Below are 20,976 nucleotides of genomic sequence, written 5' to 3'. Positions count from 1 at the left end.
CAGAGGGAGGGCATTCCAGGCCCGGGGGATGACGTGGGCCGGGGGTCGATGTGTAATTCTTAACTCACAAACTGCTATCTTTCACATCTTATTTAGCACAAAAACACTTTGTGCTGACGTGCTGGAGATTTCTCATTATCTATTGCTAAATTGAACTGGGCTTGTACTCTCCTGTTGAGGAACGGAGTATAACAAGTGAGCAATTAGTCGGGAATAGTACACTGCCAAGGGAAATGCAATGGTTTTACTTAGAAAACCGATTGATCGGCAAAGTGACCGCAGCATAGTGCTGGGGCTGTGCTGCAAGGACATAGCTAGTAGGTGGTTTGTCGGGTAGCTGCCTTGGTAGCCACTGAGGTCTTCACAGGTCCTCCTGATTTCTTCTGGCCCATTATTCATTCATACATTCATTTATTCATTCAGTCGTATTCTTTGAGCGCTTACTGTGTGCAGAGCACTGTACTAAGCGCTTGGGAGGTACAAGTCAGCAACCTATAGAGATGGTCCCTACCCAACAATGGGCTCACAGTCTAGAAGGGGGAGACAGACAACAAAGCAAAACATGTAGACAGGTGTCAAAATCATCAGAACAAATAGAATTGAGGCTATATAATAATAATGGTATTTGTTAAGTGCCTACTATGTGCAAAGCACTGTTCTAAGCACTGGGGAGGTTACAAGGTGATCAGGTTGTCCCACTGGGGGTGGCTCACAGTTTTAATCCCCATTTTACAGATGAGTGAACTGAGGCCCAGAAAAGTTAAGTGACTTGCCCAAAGTCATACAGCTGACAGTTGGTGGAGCCGGGATTTGAACCCATGACCTCTGACTCCAAAGCCCATGCTCTTTCCACTGAGCCACACTGCTTCTCCATATGCACATCATTAACAAAATAAATAGAATAGTAAATATGTACAAGTAAAATAAGTAGAGTAATAAATCTCTTCAAATATATACAAGTGCTGTGGGGAGGAGAAGGAGGTAGGGTGGGGGTGATGGGGAGGAGGAGAGGAAAATGGGGGCTCAGTCTGGGAAGGCCTCCTGGAGGAGGTGAGCTCTCAGTAGGGCTTTTAAGGGAGAAAGAGAGCTAGCTTGGTGGATGTGTGGAGGGAGGGCATTCCAGGCCAGGGGAAGGACGTGGGCCGGGGTTCAACGGGGGCATAGGTGAGAACGAGGTACGATGAGGAGGTTAGTGGCAGAGGAGCGAAACTGTGTTTAGGATTTCTCTGACTTTAGTTGCGATCTCCATGATGGTAACATCCAAATCTTCCTCACCAGTCCTTATCTCTCTTTCCCCATCTGCAGTCTTGCATTTTCCCTTGCTTGAAAGGTATCTCCATATGGATGGCCTGCTGGCACCTCAAACCCAATATGTCAAAAACTGAATCCCTCATCTTCCTTTCCAAATCCTCTCCTTCTCCTAACTGTTCTATTACATGCACCACTACCACCACCACTTGTTTTGGAATCCCACAGCCTTGGCGTTGTTCTTGATTCCTCACTCTCTTCTAACTCTCGCATTCGGTCTATTGTTAATTCTTGTCAGTTTTTCCTCCATAATGCTTCCCAGATCCAGCCCTTCCTGTCCATTCAAACAGCCAACACCCTTTTCCAAGCATACGTCATATCCCTCCTTGGCTACTAAATCAGCTTTCTCACCGGTCTCTCTGTCCCCAGATCCCCTATTAAATCTGTACTTCCCTCTGACGTTCAAATCAATTTTTCTAAAATGTTGTTCTACACAGGTCTTTCTCACCTCCAAAGCCTCCAACGACTATCCATTTGTCATGGCATCAAATAGGAACTCTTGAGTGCCAGGCTTCCCCCTCGTACCTATCCATTGTCTCCTACTAAATCCCAGCCCCTTCTCTCCATTCCCCCTATGTTCAACTTCTCACTGTGCCTCAATCTCGACTCTCCTGCCTCCAGCCCCTTGGCTCACATCTTTCATCCCACCTGAAACACCTTTCCCCTTCAGATCATCAACCCACAGCTTTCAGTAATAATGATGGCATATTTTAAGCACTTATTATGTGCCAAGCACTGTTCTAAGCACTGGGGGGATACAAAGTAATCAGGTTGCCTGACATGGGGCTCACAGTCTAATCCCCATTTTACAAATGAGGTAACTGAGGCACAGAGAAGTTCAATGACTTGCCCAAACTCACACAGCTGACAAATGGCAGAGCCGGGATTAGAACGCATGACCTCTGACTCCCAAGCCCGTACTTTTTCCACTGATTCATGCTGCATTACAGTCTTCAAAGCCCTGACAAAATCTCACCACCTCTTCCTCCAGGATTTCCCTGGTTAATGTGTCTTTTCCCAGGCCACAGACTCCCTGTGGTAATCTCAGCACTTTTGCACTCATAACCTCTGATTGGTTTAGTAGACATCAATTTACATGTTTTACTATTTCAATCAACCAAACAATGGTATTTAGGGAGTACTTACTGTGTGTAGAGCACTGTACCAAATGCTTGTGAGAGTGCAGTACGAGTTGGTATTGGAGCGCTGCTTGTTCTTATTCGTCAATTATTTTATTTGTGTCTCCACTGTTAGAGTGTAACTTTCTTGTGGGCAGGGAATATATCTTCCACCTCTAATGTACTCTCGAAGTGCTTAATGTAGTGTTCTCCACACAGTAGGCGGTCAAATACTACTGATCAAGCGAATCTATTGATGCTATTGATTGCTCGCTTACTGTGTGTAAAGCACTGTACTAAGAGCTTGGGAGAGTACGGTACAACAGAGTTAATAGTCATGCTTCCTGACCACCAGGAACTTACAGATTAGAGGGGAAGACAGACGTGAAAATAAATTCTGGATATGTACATACGTGCTATGGGGCTGAAGGCGGGATAAATATCAAATGGGTACAGATCCCAGCGCGTAAACGACGCAGGCAGAAGAGGGAGTTGGGGAAATGAGGATTTGGTCAGGGAAGGCTTCATCGAGGAGTTGTGAGTTTAGTTTGGAGGGCTTCTAAGGTACGGAGAGTGGTGGTCGGTCGGATGTGAAGCGGGAGGGAGTTCCAAGCGAGAGGGAGGGCATGGGCAAGGGGACGGTGATGAGGAGACTGAGGTACAGTAATTATGTTGGCATTGGAGGAGTGAAACACGTAGGCTGGATGGTAGTAGGAAACTAGCAAGGTAAGAGAGGACGGGGGAGAACTGACTGAGTTCTTTAAATCCAACAGTACGGAGTTTCTGTGTGATGCAGAGGTGGATGAACAGCCCCTGGAGGTTTTTAAGGAGTGAGAATAATAATAATGATGGTATTTGTTAAGCACTTACTATGTGCCAAGCACTGTTCTATGTGCTGAAAAAACATGGACTGTACTTTTTTTAGAAAAATGATCCTGGCAGCAGGGTGAAGTATGGACTGGAGTGGGGAGAGACAGGAGGCAGGGAAGTCAGCTAGGAAACTGATTCAGTAATCAAGATGGGAGAGGATAAACACTTGGTTCAACATTGCAGCAATCAATGGCATTTATGGAGCACTTACTGCGTGCAGAGCAGTGTACTAAGTGCTAGGGAGAGTACAATATAACAATAAACAGACACATTCTCTGGTAGCAGTTTAAATGGAGAGGAGAGGGTAGATTTTAGCGATGTCGTGAAGGTAGAACCAACAGGATTCAGTGACGGATTGAGTATGTGAGTTGAATGACAGAGATGAGTCAAGGATAACGGTAGATTTTTTGCACTGCAAAGCAAAATACAAAAACTCTATTTCTTCACTGTGTCTCTTCTACAGTGGATTGAAAGAGAATATATTAAAATGATTGGACTCTTCGAGGTATAAAATATATTCACAGATAATAGTATCGCATAACATAAACAGATGGCATATTCCTAAAAAATAACCCAGAATCTATTGAAAGAGAACAAGTCGCATTAACCTAGTACTCCCCGTTGGAGGAAAGGCTTGTGACTGAAAATAACTTTCCTGCTCTTCCATTTATCAGTACAAAGTTGCTCATAGTACCACTCTTTGTTGTTTATGTTACATCCTGATGCTCATCCTGGGGAAGAAACAAACTATAGGTCCTATCCTCTTGTTACAGTGTCTCTGAGCTGTTTGTTAGCACACATGCAACAAAAATAAGTGCCTTACACCATACCCTTTTTAAATAGAAACTACCATGCAGTCCTTTATTTGACAGAACTTAACTGAGATAGTCTCTTTAAATTCTGCTTAATTTTAGAACAGCAGCCATTGGAAAAAAAAAAAAGACTCCAGACAATTTGAAAAATGGTCTTCTGATTGGTCCTGAGTTTAGTTCCTGGCTCTCGGAATGAACTCTTCATGACTCCGTAAGTTTCCTGTTCAGAAATTTTTAATTTTAGAGAATTATTTTGATGAATGAGTTGAATTGATTTGGGGCTAGTTACTCATCCTTTCTACACCGATGGGCTAAAGGTGGCAAAGGTAGGCTAGCACAAAAGAAAAGGAATTAAAGAAATAGAAGAAATACCTCTTAGTCACAGAAAACAATCAATCATATTTATTGAGAATTTAATGTGTGCAGAAACTGTACTAAGGACTAGGGAGAGTACAGAATAATAGAGTTGGTAGGCAGGTTCACTGTCCATAAAGAGTTTACAGTGTGGAGAAGCCAGGCCTAGTGGCATGAGCACAGGTTTGGGAATCAGAGGTCGTGGGTTCTAATCCCACTCTGCCACTTGTCTGCTGTGTGACCTTGGGCAAGTCACTTCACTTCTCTGTGCCTCAGTTCCCTCATCTGCTAAAATGGGGATTGAGACTGTAAGCCCCAGGTGGGGCAGGGACTGTGTCCAACCTGATTGCCTTGTATCTACCCTGGCACTTAGAACGGTGATTGGCACATAGTAAGCGCTTAACAAATGCCATTATTTTTATTATTAATTTCACAGCAACGTATAAATATCTTGCTAGTCAAAAGAAACAAAAATGCCAGTTATGAAATTATGTCCTATATCAGAATATCAGCTAACTCAGTGATTCTGGTTGAGCAAATAATAGCAAAAAAGCAACCCTTGCCACCTGTATATATGTATATATGTTTGTACATATTTATTATTCTATTTATTTATTTATTTATTTTACTTGTACATAGCTATTCTATTTCTTTTATTTTGTTAGTATGTTTGGTTTTGTTTTCTGTCTCCCCCTTTTAGACTGTAAGCCCACTGTTGGGTAGGGACTGTCTCTATATGCTGCCAGTTTGTACTTCCCAAGCGCTTAGTACAGTGCTCTGCACATAGTAAGCGCTCAATAAATACGACTGATGGTGATGATTTAGAGTTACTTGCTGAATTTAAACTCATCATGTGTAGGATTGAGCATATGCCTAACATACATCTCAAACGATGAGATGTCATCTGCATTGGCAGGTGTCTGTATCTTGGATGGAGTCATCCACTCAGTAATTTACACTGGCAGGTAGAAAACACACTGTGTTTCTTCAGCCCCGTGATACTGAAAGGACTTAAAATGATTCACAGATCAACTATCATCAGAGAGTATTAGAAGGACAATGAATGAGAAACTTGTCTGCAGTCAAAACTAAAGGGGTTCTTGGAATTAGATAGCATTGTATCACAGAAGCAGCGGTGGATATAGCACGGGCCTTAGAGTCAAAAAGAGTCATAGGTTCTAATCCCGGCTCCGCACTTGTCCGCTGTGTGACCTTGGGCAAGTCACCCTACTTTTCTGTGCCTCAGTTACCTCATTTTAAAAATGGGGATTGAGATTATGAGCCCCACATGGGACAGGGATTGTGTCCAACCCGATTTGCTTGTATCCACGCCAGCGCTTAGTACAGTGCCTGGCACATAGTAAGTGCTTAACAAATACCATTGTGAAACAGCCAAACACGTAAGAGGGGAAGAATGCTTTAGATAGGGTGATAGCGGTATGATTTTAGTGTTAGATTTTTTAAAAAATCTTTCATCAAGGTACTCCAGTGATTCATATTAATATCTTAGTTTTTGCCTTCCGTTCTTACTTGTTAGAGCACAAATCGGAAGGGTGTTACCCTTCACATTCCATTATTTGGGAGTATTCGGTTGTTTTTCATTATTCATCTCCTCCTTTCCACCCATGTAATTGCCATTCTTGAACTAAGTGAGAAATTAGCAGCCTCTTTCTAAATTAGTGATAGTTGCACTCCTATAAACCATCTGGTGGAAGCAGGGAAAGGAAAACGAATGTAAGCACAATAACCAGTCTCCCTCAATCTAAATAATGGGCTCTTTTCCTACTATGCTAAAAATTAAGAATTCCAAAGACAGATCCCCAAATCCTGTCTATTGTAGAATTATGGTGAATGGATATTTTCCTTTGGTAAGAGAAAATAAATAAAATTGATTGATTGAACTACCGAAGTTTACTAAGTGAGAGTAACTGAGGATGTTCTTTCCACTGAACTTGGTTTAAAGATCATTCATACATAAAATGGTTTTTCAAAATGAATTTCAAAAATCTTCCCCAGACAATTGACAGAAGTGACCTATTACCTTAGCATGGCTTCAAAAGACATTTCCAGAGCTGCCATCTAAGGGTGACTTCAAATCAGTCAGATGTTTTCCATCATAACATACTTAAGAGGTACTGCTATTACTCCTGAGCCAACCACACATGTCAAACAGTAATCATGCACTGATTTCTGTTCTAATGCACACTGTAGCATGAAATAAATTGCATTCCATCTTGTTGACACATCATGCTCCAGCTGCTGGCGTGGCAAGTTATTTCTTCATTGAAGCTGATCTATGAAATGTCTGGTTTTAAGAGACAGATGATCCTATTACCGTTTTCTTGACAGTGCCCATGAAAGCCCCTCTAAGACACTAGGAAAGGTCAGATCTCAAATTCTAAAGAGTCTCAAATGAACAATAGTGCAGCAAGTTATAACATGGAGTAGTTTACTGAGCATATCTATTAGGGTGGCTTCATATTCATAAACATCTAGCCTGTAATTTTCCTAGGGAATGGAGAAAAATCGTATCGTACTTTCATAATTCCTGCTCATGAAACTAGTCCATTGCAAGTACAGGAAAAAGAGAAATCAGATAAACCTGATGAGCCTTGAGCTGTGAATAAGTCAGTACATGAGAAAGAAGATTTATTACCTAATTTGTTTTCCTTGCTGGCTCTGTTTAAATGTCTTGCATAGAGTTGCGTTTGACTGTTAAAATTATGGTGGGAAAGAGGTCCCCATGATAGTTTGCTGAGGCAACATGATCTTTTAGACACTAAAAGTCTTTCCTAAGCTCCTGTTTCTCAGGGAGGGAGAAAGGCCCAGGTTCATTCACAAATATATAATTGGAAAAAAGCACAAAGTCACTTCCAACCCTTTCTTAACTTTTCCAGCATTTTCTATGCCAAGCAGTTTTTAACAGTTGTTTCGTTTTTGATCACAAGAGCCGTCTTTTGAGGCTTGATGGCAGTAAAATTCAGAGCAGTAGCTCATTAATATTCCTGCCACCGAATGGATGAATCAGCTAATTGGAAAAATGACCTACTGCAGTGCCTGGCCACTAAAACCAGGTCCTTTGAGTTTAATAGCTAAATTTAATATATTAATGTTCTTTACAGTGCTCCACATTTACAAGGCGTCTTTGCTCTGGAAAATTCCGTGAAGGTTTAAGCTTACTGTTTACAGGGCACTGTGACTTGCTCTACAAAGCTGCACTTAACCAAGTTTTCTTTAAAGGAGGATCTAATGCAATTTCTTTGTATCCTGTAAGTGTATATTATTCAGCAGTTATAAACCAGAACAGTCCATGTTGTGATGTAATTTTCATGCTGAACTTTATCATACAAAATCATCTAAGATTGCAACCCATTATGATTTTTCTTACAAATTCTTCCATTTGAATAAATCTTGTTTTCTTTTTCCTTCATTCAATCATATTTTCTTCTCTTTGCAGGAATCCTTTTATACTTTCCTTAATCATCCTAATTTTTAGATTTAGTCTGTGATATACTGTCAGTAGTAGTAATGGTGGAATTTAAGGGCCTACTGAGAGTGCCACTGTATTAGGACTAGTTAAATTGTAACAGAATCAGAATACATGTTCCCTGAGTACAAAGAGTTGATAATCTAATTGAGTTGTGCAATTGCATGCTACTTAGTCAAGTATTTCAGTCTTCACTACCTTGGCAGTTACAGTGGATTTTCAGTTCCAGAGTCTCCTTTCCATGTCCAATTCATATGAGACTACTCGCTGATTCCTGAAAGATGGTTGATCAATTTTCATATTTATAGATGAAGTAATACTTTCAATTCACCTGTGTGAGACTTCACCATGCAGCCTGAAACAGAAATGCCTAGGTTTCCATTGGCCACTCTACACTGTCAAATTGAAGCAGTTATTTCTGTGTGAGTCTGGAATGGCTGTATAGAGTGGCCTAAAGACGCTTCATGCAATGGTTTGCTTCTGCTTTGGAATTTAAATCATCGAGCATTCATGAGTGACTGATTAATCCTAAATGCTCTGAATTCTAGTTTACTTAACTGTGGATTTGATTGGAAGAGGTGAGAGAATAATCACTAATTTGCATTTTAGAGTTACATCAGAGCAGGGTTTTGCAGGTGGATAATCTCTCCTTTGCAACATTCCTCTGCTATTCATTTCAACTTGTTTGCCACATGACCTGGGGAAAGCCTCTTAACTTTTCTGTGCCTCATCCTTCAAATGGGGATTAAATCTTACTCTCTCCTGCTTAGACATTGGTTGGCACAAAGAATTTAACAAATATCATAAATACAAATAAGCAAACAATTATAGTCAAGTCCAAAGTAGGGACATGATTGAAAGTTGACTTGGAAATGTTTTTACTCTGCTACCTGGATCATTTTTCTACAAAAATGTTCAGTCCGTGCTTTCCCACTCCTCAGGAATCTCCATTCTTTCTTTCACTCATTCATTCAGTCATATTTATTGAGCACTTACTGTGTGCAGAGCACTAAGTGCTTGGGAGAGTTCAGTACAACAATAAACAGACACATTCCCTGCCCACAAAAAGTGGTTGCCCGTCCACTTACATAACAAACTGAAACTCCTTACCACTGGCTTTAAAACTTATCCCCTTTTAGACCGTCTCACTGCTCTCTTACTACAACCCAGCTCACACACTTCGCTCTTCAGGTGCCAACCTACTCACTGTACTTTGATCTTGTCTATCTCACTGCCAGCCTTTCGTCCATGGCCTGCCTCTGTCCTGGAACGTCCTCCCCTTCTGCATCGCTCTGATTTGCTCCCTTTATTCACCCCTTCCTCTGCCCCAAAGCTCTTACGTACATATCTGTAATTTACTTATTTATATTAATTTCCATCTCCCCCTCTTGACTATAATCTCACTGAGGGCAGGGAACATGTCTACCAACTTTGTTATATCGTGCTCTCCCAAGCGCCTAGTACAATGCTCTTCACTCAGTAAGTGTTCAATAATTATGACTGATGGATTGATTGATTCAAATACAATAGTAGCAATAGTAGAACAGCTGTGAAACCATCTGGTGGAAGCAGGGAAAGGAAAATGAATGTAAGCGCAACAATAACTCATAGCACTATGAGAAGCACCATGGCTCAGTGGAAAGAGCCCGGGCTTGGGAGTCAGAAGTCGTGGGTTCTGTGTGACTTTGAGCAAGTCACTTCACTTCTCTGCCTCGGTTATGTCATCTGTAAAATGGGGATTAAGACTGTGAGCCCCATGTGGGACAACCTGATTACCTTGTAGCTCTCCCAGTGCTTAGAACAGTGCTTGGCACATAGTAAGCACTTAACAAATACCATTAGTATTCCTTCTTGACTGTGAGCCCATTGTTGGGTAGGGACCATCTCTATATGTTGCCAATTTGTACTTCCCAAGTGCTTAGTACAGTGCTCTGCACACAGTAAGCACTCAGTAAATACGATTGAATGAATTTTTTGGTGGGAATCTGTAACTATGGAAAAAAAAGCCATATAAAATGCCAGAGAATTCCTAATCCATCCCCTAGATGGTACCCAGTCCACATGGCTCCACTTTGTGGTAGCCCTGCTTTTATTCCCCAGTAGCTCCTTCATGATCCAGGCCCACCCTTGTGATTCCCAGGTCACTGTTGTCCCAAACTTGACCCATTTTGTGAGAGGAGAGGAGTTAAAACAAAATATTCCTTCTAGTTCAAGTGCATTCAGATCAGAATTCTGGAGACTGGATTTAACCAGCCATTAAACTGCAGTGCCTCCTGCCGAATTTCTGAATGGCCAGACTGAATGATGAAAAGTATGGAGAGATATAAAATGCTGATTCCGAAATACAGAGGATGTCCACGTGGAAATGGAATGAAGTTCCTCATTTGCTTAAAAGAGGGATTTGCAGCTATTTTTCCCCTCCAAGGAAGAGAGAATCATTCTAAAGGACAACCTGGCAGTTAATTACTGCAATACACATTCATGTAATGATAGATGCTGCGACCAGAGTCATTCAGCTGAAGAAAATTAATGCAGTAAAAGTCCATACGCATTGCCTTGGTGCTTTGGGGATGAAAAGTAAGGGTATAATTTTAAGACTCATAGAATAAAATTGAAGCATAAAAAAGGACAGACACAGAAAGTGTGCAAGGAGGAGCATTTATGTGACCTGTATGTTAAAGGTCTAACAATGAATGCTGGGCTAACACAAAAATAGGTCCATTCAAAAATAAAGCTAAAACTACAGATATATAGTTAATCATCTAGTTGATGGTAATTATTGAGCACTCACTATTTGCACCATACTTTATGAAGGTGACTCAACTGCATAATCATATAAAATGCATAGTTATCAAAAAGTGTTTTATTCTATAATGCACTAATTTAATTTAAAAACTAATGCCCTCCTGACTGATCTAGAAACTGATGTCATTGGTTATTGAAACGTAACACTGTGAAGCTAATGAATATTTTGTTCATTTCCTCAGGAAATGCTGATACTCATTTGGTGTATTTAGCTATATATAGCTCTGGATAGGCTATAGTCCTCCATATACTATTTACCTCTCCTATTGCTGAGCTAGATGGGTCAGAACCATTATTCACTTGCTCAAGGAGCAATTTTCCCTCTATTATTTACTCCAAAACCCTTGATTAATGACATTTTTGATGAGTCGGGCAACTCCTGTGTGTTCAAGGGAATGGACTCAGGAAATTATTGGAGAACTTTTCTTCTGGAGCCAGAAATCGGCTGGCTGTGTACAATTCTGTGAAATATGGGCGCTTGTCATTAGAGCCACATGGCCATCCTGTTTAAACAGTCTGGGATGAGGGATTTTTGTATTACCCCAAGGGCTTATTTTGCTTTAGAAATCTGAGGAATTTACAAAGCTAAACATGACTTATGGAGGTGGTAAGATTTAGAACAAAGGTGGGGAGGGTTGGCTCCCCAGGAAAACTGGAATCTAAACTTCCGCTGGGTCTCTCACTGGGCACCAAGTTAAAAGCAGCAAGGGGTGTGGAAGCAGAGGCTAATGGGATCTTTCTTGACCCGGGACACTACTTTAGCTCACTTGCCTTTTGCTAAGTGCAAATGAGCTTAAGCCACTCGGGGTTAAGTTCAATTCGAGCCAGAATGCAGGTGATTCTAGTACACTTCAAATTCTATACGTATCCTTTTCCCCTGCAAAGTGACCTCAACTATTTGAACTTAGGTAAAAAAGCAATGTTAAATCATCACAAGCCCTTACAATTCCAAGTGCTACTGCATTACAAAGGTAAACAGATAGTTTGTGGTGCTCCTTCGGGTCCGAGAGGGGCCACTAGCTCCCTTCAGTTCCTCTGACCCTCCCTTTGGGTTCCTCTTGGTTTGTGTCTTCGACCGCTTTGGGAAAATGTGTGGCATTACCTTACAATAGAAACTTGCCCTCTCTAGGGCATCCTGTTCTCCCCCAAACTATGTGTTGCAAGCTGAGGAAGAATGGAAGGGAAAATTAAAGAAAGGACAAAGAGAAATGGGTGAAAAGTAAAATTCATTATGGAAAAAAAAACCCTCCAAAATATGACTCTGCATGGTATATTCAGAAAATAAATGTGACTGTCAGGATAGGGTTCGTTTTCAGTTCTTTTCACATCAGGGTAAAAATAAGAGTACTGTAATGCTACCAAAAGTGTGCCAACCTCCTAAACTGCAAATACACCAACAGTGTAAACCTGCCCTACTCAATCCCTAATTCTCAAAGCCAATATCATCATCATCATTTTCTTCATCACCACCACCTCATTTATTGATCACCTGCTTGGTACAGAACACTTTGTCAGGTTAGGTAGGGAATTGGTAAGGAAGAATAAAGACACAATTCATGGCCTCGAGAAATTTTAAACTGGAGAGTCAGGAAAACACAAAGAATCACATGGGCAGTCAGATACCAGGTGGAAAGCCAGAACCATGCAGCGCAAGTAGCAGAGATAGACTCACAAAATTCCCAGAGATCTAGCTAAGTGATTCAAGCACAGGGAAGATGGAAGGATTGGTGTAACCAGGGTTGTGGGTGATTAATCTGGGAAGACTTTATGAAGGAGCTTTGGACTGATGAGGAAGGACAATGGAAGGGAAGACATTTAAGGCAGGGAAATAGCATGTGCAATAACTTGGAAATGGGAAAGTCGTAAATGGAGAATAGTGGACCGGACTCTTTGGACAGACTAGAAAACATAAAGTAGAGACTAACAAACAAAAAAGGGAATTTCTAAGAGAAAGCCAGTTGGTGGAAAACTCTGAAGCCCATTGCCAAGAATTTTAATGTTGTATGATAACTGACAGAGACAGTAAGGATCCTAAAATACGTATAATGGGTTGAAAGAGGAAGAAGCTGGAGGCAAGGGGATAAATATGAAGGGAGTATGTATTTTATTCTTGAGATTAGCTGCTCCATGAAATCAATCATCACTCAATGGTATTTATTAAGTGCTTATTGTGTGTAGAATATTGTACTATGTGCTTGGGAAAGTACAATGCAGTAGAGACAAAATACCCGCCAACAAGGAGTTTACTGTTCATAGCAGGAGACAGATATTAAATTATAGATAGGGGAAATGGGAGATTATAGGTGCTATGGGTCTGGAAGTGGGGGAAATATCAAATGTTCAAGAGGTATGGCTCAAAGTGTACACCCAAGACACAGAAGGGAGGGCACATAGGGAAAATGAGGGCTTAGTCAGAGGAGGATTCTTAGAGGGTGTGTGATATTAGCAGGGGCTTTGAAGGTAGAGAGTGGTGACCTGTCAGATTCATTCAGTTGTATTTATTGAGCGCTTACTGTGTGCAGAGCACTGTACTAAGCACTTAAGGGAGAGGAAGTTACAGACCTGAGGAAGAACATGAGCAAGAGGTTAGCAATGAAACAGATGAGATTGAGGTACAATAGTTAGGTTGGCGTTGGAGAAGTGAAGTGTGTGGGTTGGGTTGTAGTAGGAGACCAAAATGATAAGGAAGAGCCAATTGGGTGAAAAACTGAAATGGGACACATCCGAGAGGCAAAAAAAAAATATTTTTAAAACATAATGGAACGTAGACAACAATGTGATTTAATAGAGGCCGCCTGTGTGTAACAGCAATTCTGAGAGGAATTGCTCTCCCAGATCAGAGACCTGATGAAGAATGAGAGATGAGGAAGAAGATTTGAAAGTGGTCACAGGTTCGGTGAGTAAGTCTGGCCAAGGGAAGTATTGGTTATACGTAGTCTTTCAATCACCCCAACTTGCATGAATAGGATTTCATCATCTTCGAGTAGTAAGGATCTATCTCTCTCCCTTTGTTCTTCCCTCCCTCTCTCCTTCGTAAGTGATGAGCTAGTATTAAGTTTGTACTAGACACCAGGGAACTCAGTAATAACATTGTAAAGCATAAATAGCATATTTAGTCAGTGTCTGGCCTTTTCATTACATTCACAAGGGATTATCTTGTCTGATTTTGTTGTGACTTCAAGTTATGTGGTCGGCCCCCACCCTCTAGTAATAAAATTTCAATGTTTTTCCTTTCATTCTCCTCTTCTATCATTCTCCTTGCCAACACCTCTGTAGGCACATAAATAAATTCCATTTTGATTATTTTTAGTTTTCCTCCTGTCAACATTTTATTTCTGTGACAAGAGACTCTCCCCTGTACCATTCAGCATATTCCAAAGTTCTTTACACATTCTCAAGTGCCTTCAAGTGAGTAATTCATTCTAGAAAATGTGGGAATGTGAGTACAGAAGTATGAGCTAGGGAAACAAATATTAAATAATTCTCACTCCCCACCTTGGTGATCTCTCCTACCCTTGCAAACTCCCCTAACTTTTTTCTCTTAGTTCACTGCACTCACATTCACACTGCTTGGAAATTGCATTATAATACTGGTAGGTACCAATTCTCTAACTTCAGGCACAGTCACTTCTAAGCTCTCAGAAACAGATCAGAATCTACCCTGGTTTTAAATATCTCATGGGAAGGAGATTTCACTACCTTCTTCAATTTCTTACCTCAAGGTTTAACACCTCTTTCTATCCATGATGACCAACCAAGGCCAAAGGCAGAAACTTAATAATGATAATGATAATAGTAATAATAATAATTGTGGTATTTGTTAAGCACTTACTATGTGCCAGGCACTGTACTAAGTGCTGGGGTGGGTATAAGCCAAGTTGTACTTTCCAAGCACTTAGTACAGTACTCCACACACAGTAAGCGTTCAATAAATGCGATCGAATGAATGAATACAAGCAAATCGGATTGGACACAGTCCCTGCTCACAGTCTCAACTCCCATTTTACAGATGAGGTAAGAAGTTAAGTGACTCGCTCTAGGTCACACAACAGACAAGTGGTAGAGCTGGGATTAGAACCCAGGTCCTTCGGACAGCTCTGACTCACCTAGCGAAGAGAGTGAAGGCTGCCCTTCGTACTTGAAGGTGACACTATTGGTGATTTGAACTTATTTATGCAAGTTCGGGTGACTGAAAAGATTTGAATAAGACCGATACTTCATTCCACCCTTATGTTCAGTACTAATGCACTTGGGTGGGTGTTGCTGTTTTCTAAAAGGCTTCCCGAAGTATCTATTCAAAGAGAACAACCCCCATTCTGATTAGTGCCTGCCAAGCTGATCTTTCTGCCAACAGACTTCAGCTATAGCCCATTATGTGTTCAAGTGAATATCCAGTAAATTGGTGTGAATAAGGAGACGTAGTCATTCAAATAGGCAGGATGAAGTTCTGAGGGTTCTGTCCTCCCACTGAAAATGCAAGACCCATTCAAAGATTGCCACTTAGGGAGAAAGGGAAAGGGGAAAATCCCTCAGCTTTGGTACCGATAGGTGATGGCTGCGAGGATTGCTCCCGTCACCACCGCTGAAGAAAAGGAGAAGGAGCATTGAATTGAATCAGCACTGAAGCTTAGCTAAACTGATCCTCCAGGGCCATTTTTGGGTCCCTCACTGCTCAGCAGTCAACCAGCTGACTGTGGGTTTCATTCAATGAGATGTGAAGCGCCTGTTAAGGATTTTCTCAGCTATGGTCTAGTTGGACCATGCAGTGGCTGACACTGAGGGTGTTCTCAGAGTTCCCCGATTTTTCTACTGGGTGTGAAAACTACAGCTCAGTCCTGTGAAAACAGTCCTCTATGGGTGCTCACAAAGAGACCTTGGTTTCAAGGCTTTGAGTACTGGTGATTTCTCCGGACTTGCTAATCAAATACCATGAAACTTAAGAAAAAGTCACAGTTTCCTCTCCATTCATTTTTTCCCCAGTTACTGAATAGCATAAAAAGTCTGGAAATGCTTGAATTAACAAACAAGCAGCACAGGGAAGAGGCTGATTTTTTTTTCCTGTGTGCAGAATTTGAGGGAAAATTCTGCAAGACAGGCCTGAAAAATCCCAGCCGGACACATGTGTACCAGCCCTAGTCAAATGCTCATTTGGGCTGTATTAAATTACATTTCCAGGTTTGACAGCTAATATCATATTGATGCTGACCAGACCGTGCTATCACTGTTTAGAATAGAGCCAGTTTTAAGGGCCAGCAAGTGGGGCAAAACCATTTTCCACTCCAGAAGTTCACTCCTGAAGTACTTTCTCCCTAGACCAAGCTTAGCCTGATGATAAACCCTGCAACCATTGCTCTGTGGAGTGATGGCTTAAGGTTCAGAATGACTGCAGCAACAGGAAATTTAGTTCCTTAAATTTCTCATCCCCACCCCCTGATTGGGATCTTGGAATGCTGGATTGCTCTGGACCAGCGGATGGCCAATTCCAGCTCTGGTTTTTAAAAAAGAAGCCCGGTGTGCAGGGCTAGTAGGCTGGAGGAGTCTAATCAGGCTGTTGAATTCTGCAGCAGTGCCAATGGCCAGAGCCTCTTTCCCAGAAAAGGAACCTTTTCTGCTTGTGTGAAGGGGGAGAGGAAGTAATATATAAAGGGTGGAGGGATTTGGGGGAAGAGTGATCTCCAGGGAAACAAGGAGAATTTGGAATTTACCACTCTTTTCAACCAGCCACTACTTTTGAGAACAGAAAACACCCTTAATTCTATCTTCAGTAGAAAGCTGGCATTTTACAACCCACACTCAGCTCTCAAAATTTCACTCAGTTAAAAAAAAACCAAAACCAAAAACTCATCCAACCAAGGAGGTGAATATTAAGGCTCGTTCTTTTTGCAACCATGTTACAGCTGTATCCCACCGTACAGTTAGGTTATGTTCCTTGAAAGTTTGGTTGTATCAGTGTGGTACATTTGGTACAGGTTTACATGCTATTAGACTGATTTCCAGAACCAGTCCAGATGTGATGGCCTAGCTGTGTATTCTCATCTCATCTCATCTCACCTCATCCCCACATCTTTTCATCTGTTATTCCCAGTAGCTTTCTATCTGTTGCCTCTCTGTACCTCAAACCTGACCTTCCCTCTGCTGTTTTTCCAGGTCTTTGTCCCCTGAAGTGAACTCCTGTATTCTTGTTTCCTTTTTTAAACTAACAATAGTAGCAGCTGCTGCTGTGAGGGTGATCACTCTTGCCGCCACCGGCTTCCTTCCCTTTCCTGCTTGTAACTCCACCTCCCCAGCTAAACTGGGACAAGGCCAGAGTGATGGAAGGTGGCGGCAGTGGCTTGGAAAGGGACCTTCCTATCTCCCACCGCCCCGGTAAATCCCACCATAGTCAGTCTCTGGGGCGGTGGGTGTGGTGCTATGTTCATGGTAGTGGGATGCTTGGCTTGCAGTAGTCACTGTTGGTATCATTATGCTTAGCTTAAAAAACAAAGAACCAAGCAAACCCTGGCATGAAGGGGAGAGACATGGAAGGAGTGGGCTGAGTTTGATGTATAGAGAGGGCGGACAGGAAAACAGCTAGAAATGGGAGAGTGTGTGGAGATGGTGGGGAAGGAATTGATGAACCTACTGTGATTAGATGTAATGACTAGGGCAGGGTTTAGATATGCCGGGGCAAGTCAGCAAATAGTATATTCTCAGGGTGTTTGTGTTGTGGGATGGCCATAAACTGCTGGCTCTTGGTTACCAGCAGCCACAACTCCATCATTCCCATTTTTCCTCCACGCTGAGGCCCTGGGCTGCCTGTCCCACATTTAGCACATAATAATAATAATAATAATAATAATAATAATAATAATAATGGCATTTATTAAGCACTTAATATGTGCAAAGCACTGTTCTAAGAGCTGGGGAGGTTACAAGGTGATCAGATTGTCCCACGGGGGGCTCACAGTCCCCATTTTACAGGTGAGGTAACTGAGGCCCAGAGAAGTTAAGTGACTTGCCCAATGTCACACAGCTGACAAGTGGTGGAGCCGGGATTTGAACCCATGACCTCTGACTCCAAAGCCTGTGCTCTTTCCACGGAGCCACGCTGCTTCTCTATGTGATGTTTCACTTGTCACCCACTGCTCACCTTCTTATGGGAGGACATGGCCCTTGGCCCAGTTTGGGGAATTGTGGGGACAATTCTGGCCCTTACCCTGGGCCTGCCTCTCCTCTCTCACTTCCCCTGTTAAACGGCCTCTTGCTGGTGGTGTCAGCAGTGTTCTCATTAGAAAACATTTTTATGTCCACCCCTGGTTCTACCCAGCATTAAATGTGCAAGGTAATTTTTGCAGACACACCAAAATACTTTTCCTAGTATTAACGTTTTCTAGCTCAGTGTCATTGTTGCTGGCACTTTATTGGAAGGTGATTATTTAAGCTGCCAGTGCTTAGAACAGTGCTTTGCACATAGTAAGTGCTTAATAAATGCTATCATTATTATTAATGATGCATATTAATAACCTTAGCTATCTGAGGAGAGTTTTAGCCCTAGTTGTGGAGCTGGCACCTTGTGGGATATAGAAAAGAATAATTAGGTTCACTCTGGCCAGCTGTATGTACCCCAAACTCTAAATGGGATTCTCTCCTCTCCTTTCCACTAATGATGACTTTTTCATAACCCATGAATGAGCCTGACAATTCACGTATCCCTCCATCCCCAAGCTACTGGGCCTGCTCTCAACCACACTGTTTCTCTTCCAGCATTCACTTTTCCTCCTCTGTTCCTGGTTACTGGCAGACATGCAAATACATGCAACCTCACCTTTTCACAAAGAAGGTTAATTAGATTACCACGTGATTTGCCTGATTTAGCCAACTCTAGAGGCAGATTACTAGAGAGAATCTGTGCCCGATAATGAGTGTGTCTCTTAATTAGATTTCCTCCCTGGCATGTGAAAAACAGTCTGTATGGCCCAGGAATACGCTGACCTTGACAGGTTTAGTAAACTTATGCGTCAATATCTTCGTTTCTCCTATTTCTCATTTATAAGGGTTGGATTAAGTATGTGTAGCTGTAAATTAATTAAAAATGCAATATAGCAACTGCTAGATGATAATGAATCATAACTGGGTCTATACACAATGTAATAATGTAATTATTAATCACCGTTTATCCACTCAATGGCTTCATTAAATCACTTTATACAGACTGTGTATAATCTGTTTTAATTTTGTATAAAAAGCTTTATCTCAAAGGATATTGCAACGTTCACTAGATAGTGATCTATTTTTGGTAAAGACAACAGAAGGGCAATGCAGTCGTTCTCTCAGTAAACACATTTGAAGATGTAGCAGAGATTCAGATCATTTCAAGGCCACATTTCAAGGAGTTGGAGGAAATGAGGCCACTACACACACATACACAAACACACACACACACACACACACACACGTCAGTTCTTCTGTATCGTGGGAGAACTTCACATTCAAGAAGACTCATGTTCTAGCATTCACATCTTGAACACCACTGCATTCGTGTACAAGACTTTTTTCTTCTGTAATTTTTGTTGTTGTTGTTTTCCACTCTCCTCCACTCTGATTGTGTTTTCTGCTTTCCCCACATTATCCCCCTGGGGCTATTGCTCCATCTCTTGTTATCTTCCCCCCATGTTAGTCGTAGCCTGTGAACAGGCAGTTCTGCACAGCAAGCCTTTCTGTCTGTGCATGTGCCATCGAAATGGTCAGAAGATCAGAGCACAGGCAGCTGTTTTTGAAAGTTGGCTAGAAGTTTTTGGATTTGGTGAGTTGGTGGGCTGTTTCATCCTTTTGTGACCTCAAGCATAATTTTGAGACTAAGTGTCCTTCAGCTTGTTGGTCCAAGCTGATGTAGTCTTTTCTGACACTATAATTTTAAAGGGGAGGGATTCCACTTGTCATCATCTTCATTATCCCCAGTATTTATTGAGTACCTACCATGTGGGGCTGTGGGCCCTTAACAGATACTCTTTGAAGGTGTTCCTGAAGATGACGATGCATCAGTCAACAATATTTATTGAGACTGCACAGCATGGGGAACACAAAACGAGGATAAGGATCAGATAATTACTCAACTCAGCTCTGTTTCACTTTGCCTGTGTTGACAGAGCTTCGAAGAGTTAAGCGCTTCAGGCCTGGATATAGGGACAAAGCGTGTCAACATTAATGCAAGCTTCCGCTGAGATGGGCCTGTTGCAAGGTTAGTGCAGTTGATGATTCAGAGCTGGCAATAGACAGACTTATAGACCCATGAGGCCAAAAGTTAGTTTAGAGCTGATTGAAACACCTGGGTTCCTGACGGTGTGGGTGTAGGTGTGATTGGTGAAAGCCTAATATTGTTAGATTCTCTGCAGTGTGCAAAGTTTCTTCTGAATGCAGTTGCGTAGAAAGCCTGGTTTCTGAAAATGCTGACTTCCCAATGGCAAAATGGAAAACGATGTTGTGAATAATGTTGAAAGAACACTGAACTATCCATTAGACCAAAAATGTGTAACCTTCTGCTCCTCCAAATGTACTCCCAGATGCAAACTAGGCATGATTTTCCACTGATCTTTCAATTACTGAAAAATTAAAGAAGCACAATGTTTATTCCAGGCACCATTCACATTGTCATGGGCTACGCCAAGCATGTCTGCTGTTTATTCAAGACTAGAAGTATCATATTTGGTTAACTTATGTTTTGAAATCAAGGACTTCATAATGGTTATATGGTTTTTTTAACAGCTACAATTACGGTTATGGTTGCTGTTGTTGTTTTTATGTAGTACAGGTTTGGTACTTCACTCAACTGCATGACTGTGAGCCCACTCTTTTAGACTGTGAGCCCACTGTTGGGTAGGGACTGTCTCTATATGTTGCCAACTTGTACTTCCCAAGCACTTAGTACAGTGCTCTGCACACAGTAAGCGCTCAATAAATACGATTGATGATGATGACGTTGAGTTCCCAGGTTCCAAAGAAAAATACTCATGTTCTGTTTTTTCTCACAGAATTTGAGCTAGTTCCGCACAAGCTGGTGCTAACTCTGTATGGGGAAAATGCTGTGTCAAATAAAATAATGTTTACAGAATCCACATTTACCTTGGTGATACATGTCTCGTTGCCAGCTAACAATATAGTGGGTTTTTGCGAGTTTTTGTTGCAACAATTAAGCACTGAAGCTTAGTGCCACTCATCGCAGAGGTCCTCTATAAATTGCTGCTGT

This window comes from Tachyglossus aculeatus, chromosome 9, assembly GCF_015852505.1.
Source record: "Tachyglossus aculeatus isolate mTacAcu1 chromosome 9, mTacAcu1.pri, whole genome shotgun sequence".
In the NCBI taxonomy this organism is placed as follows: Eukaryota; Metazoa; Chordata; class Mammalia; order Monotremata; family Tachyglossidae; genus Tachyglossus; species Tachyglossus aculeatus.
The sequence above is the reverse complement of the archived record's forward strand: the minus strand, read 5'-3'. Positions refer to the sequence as shown.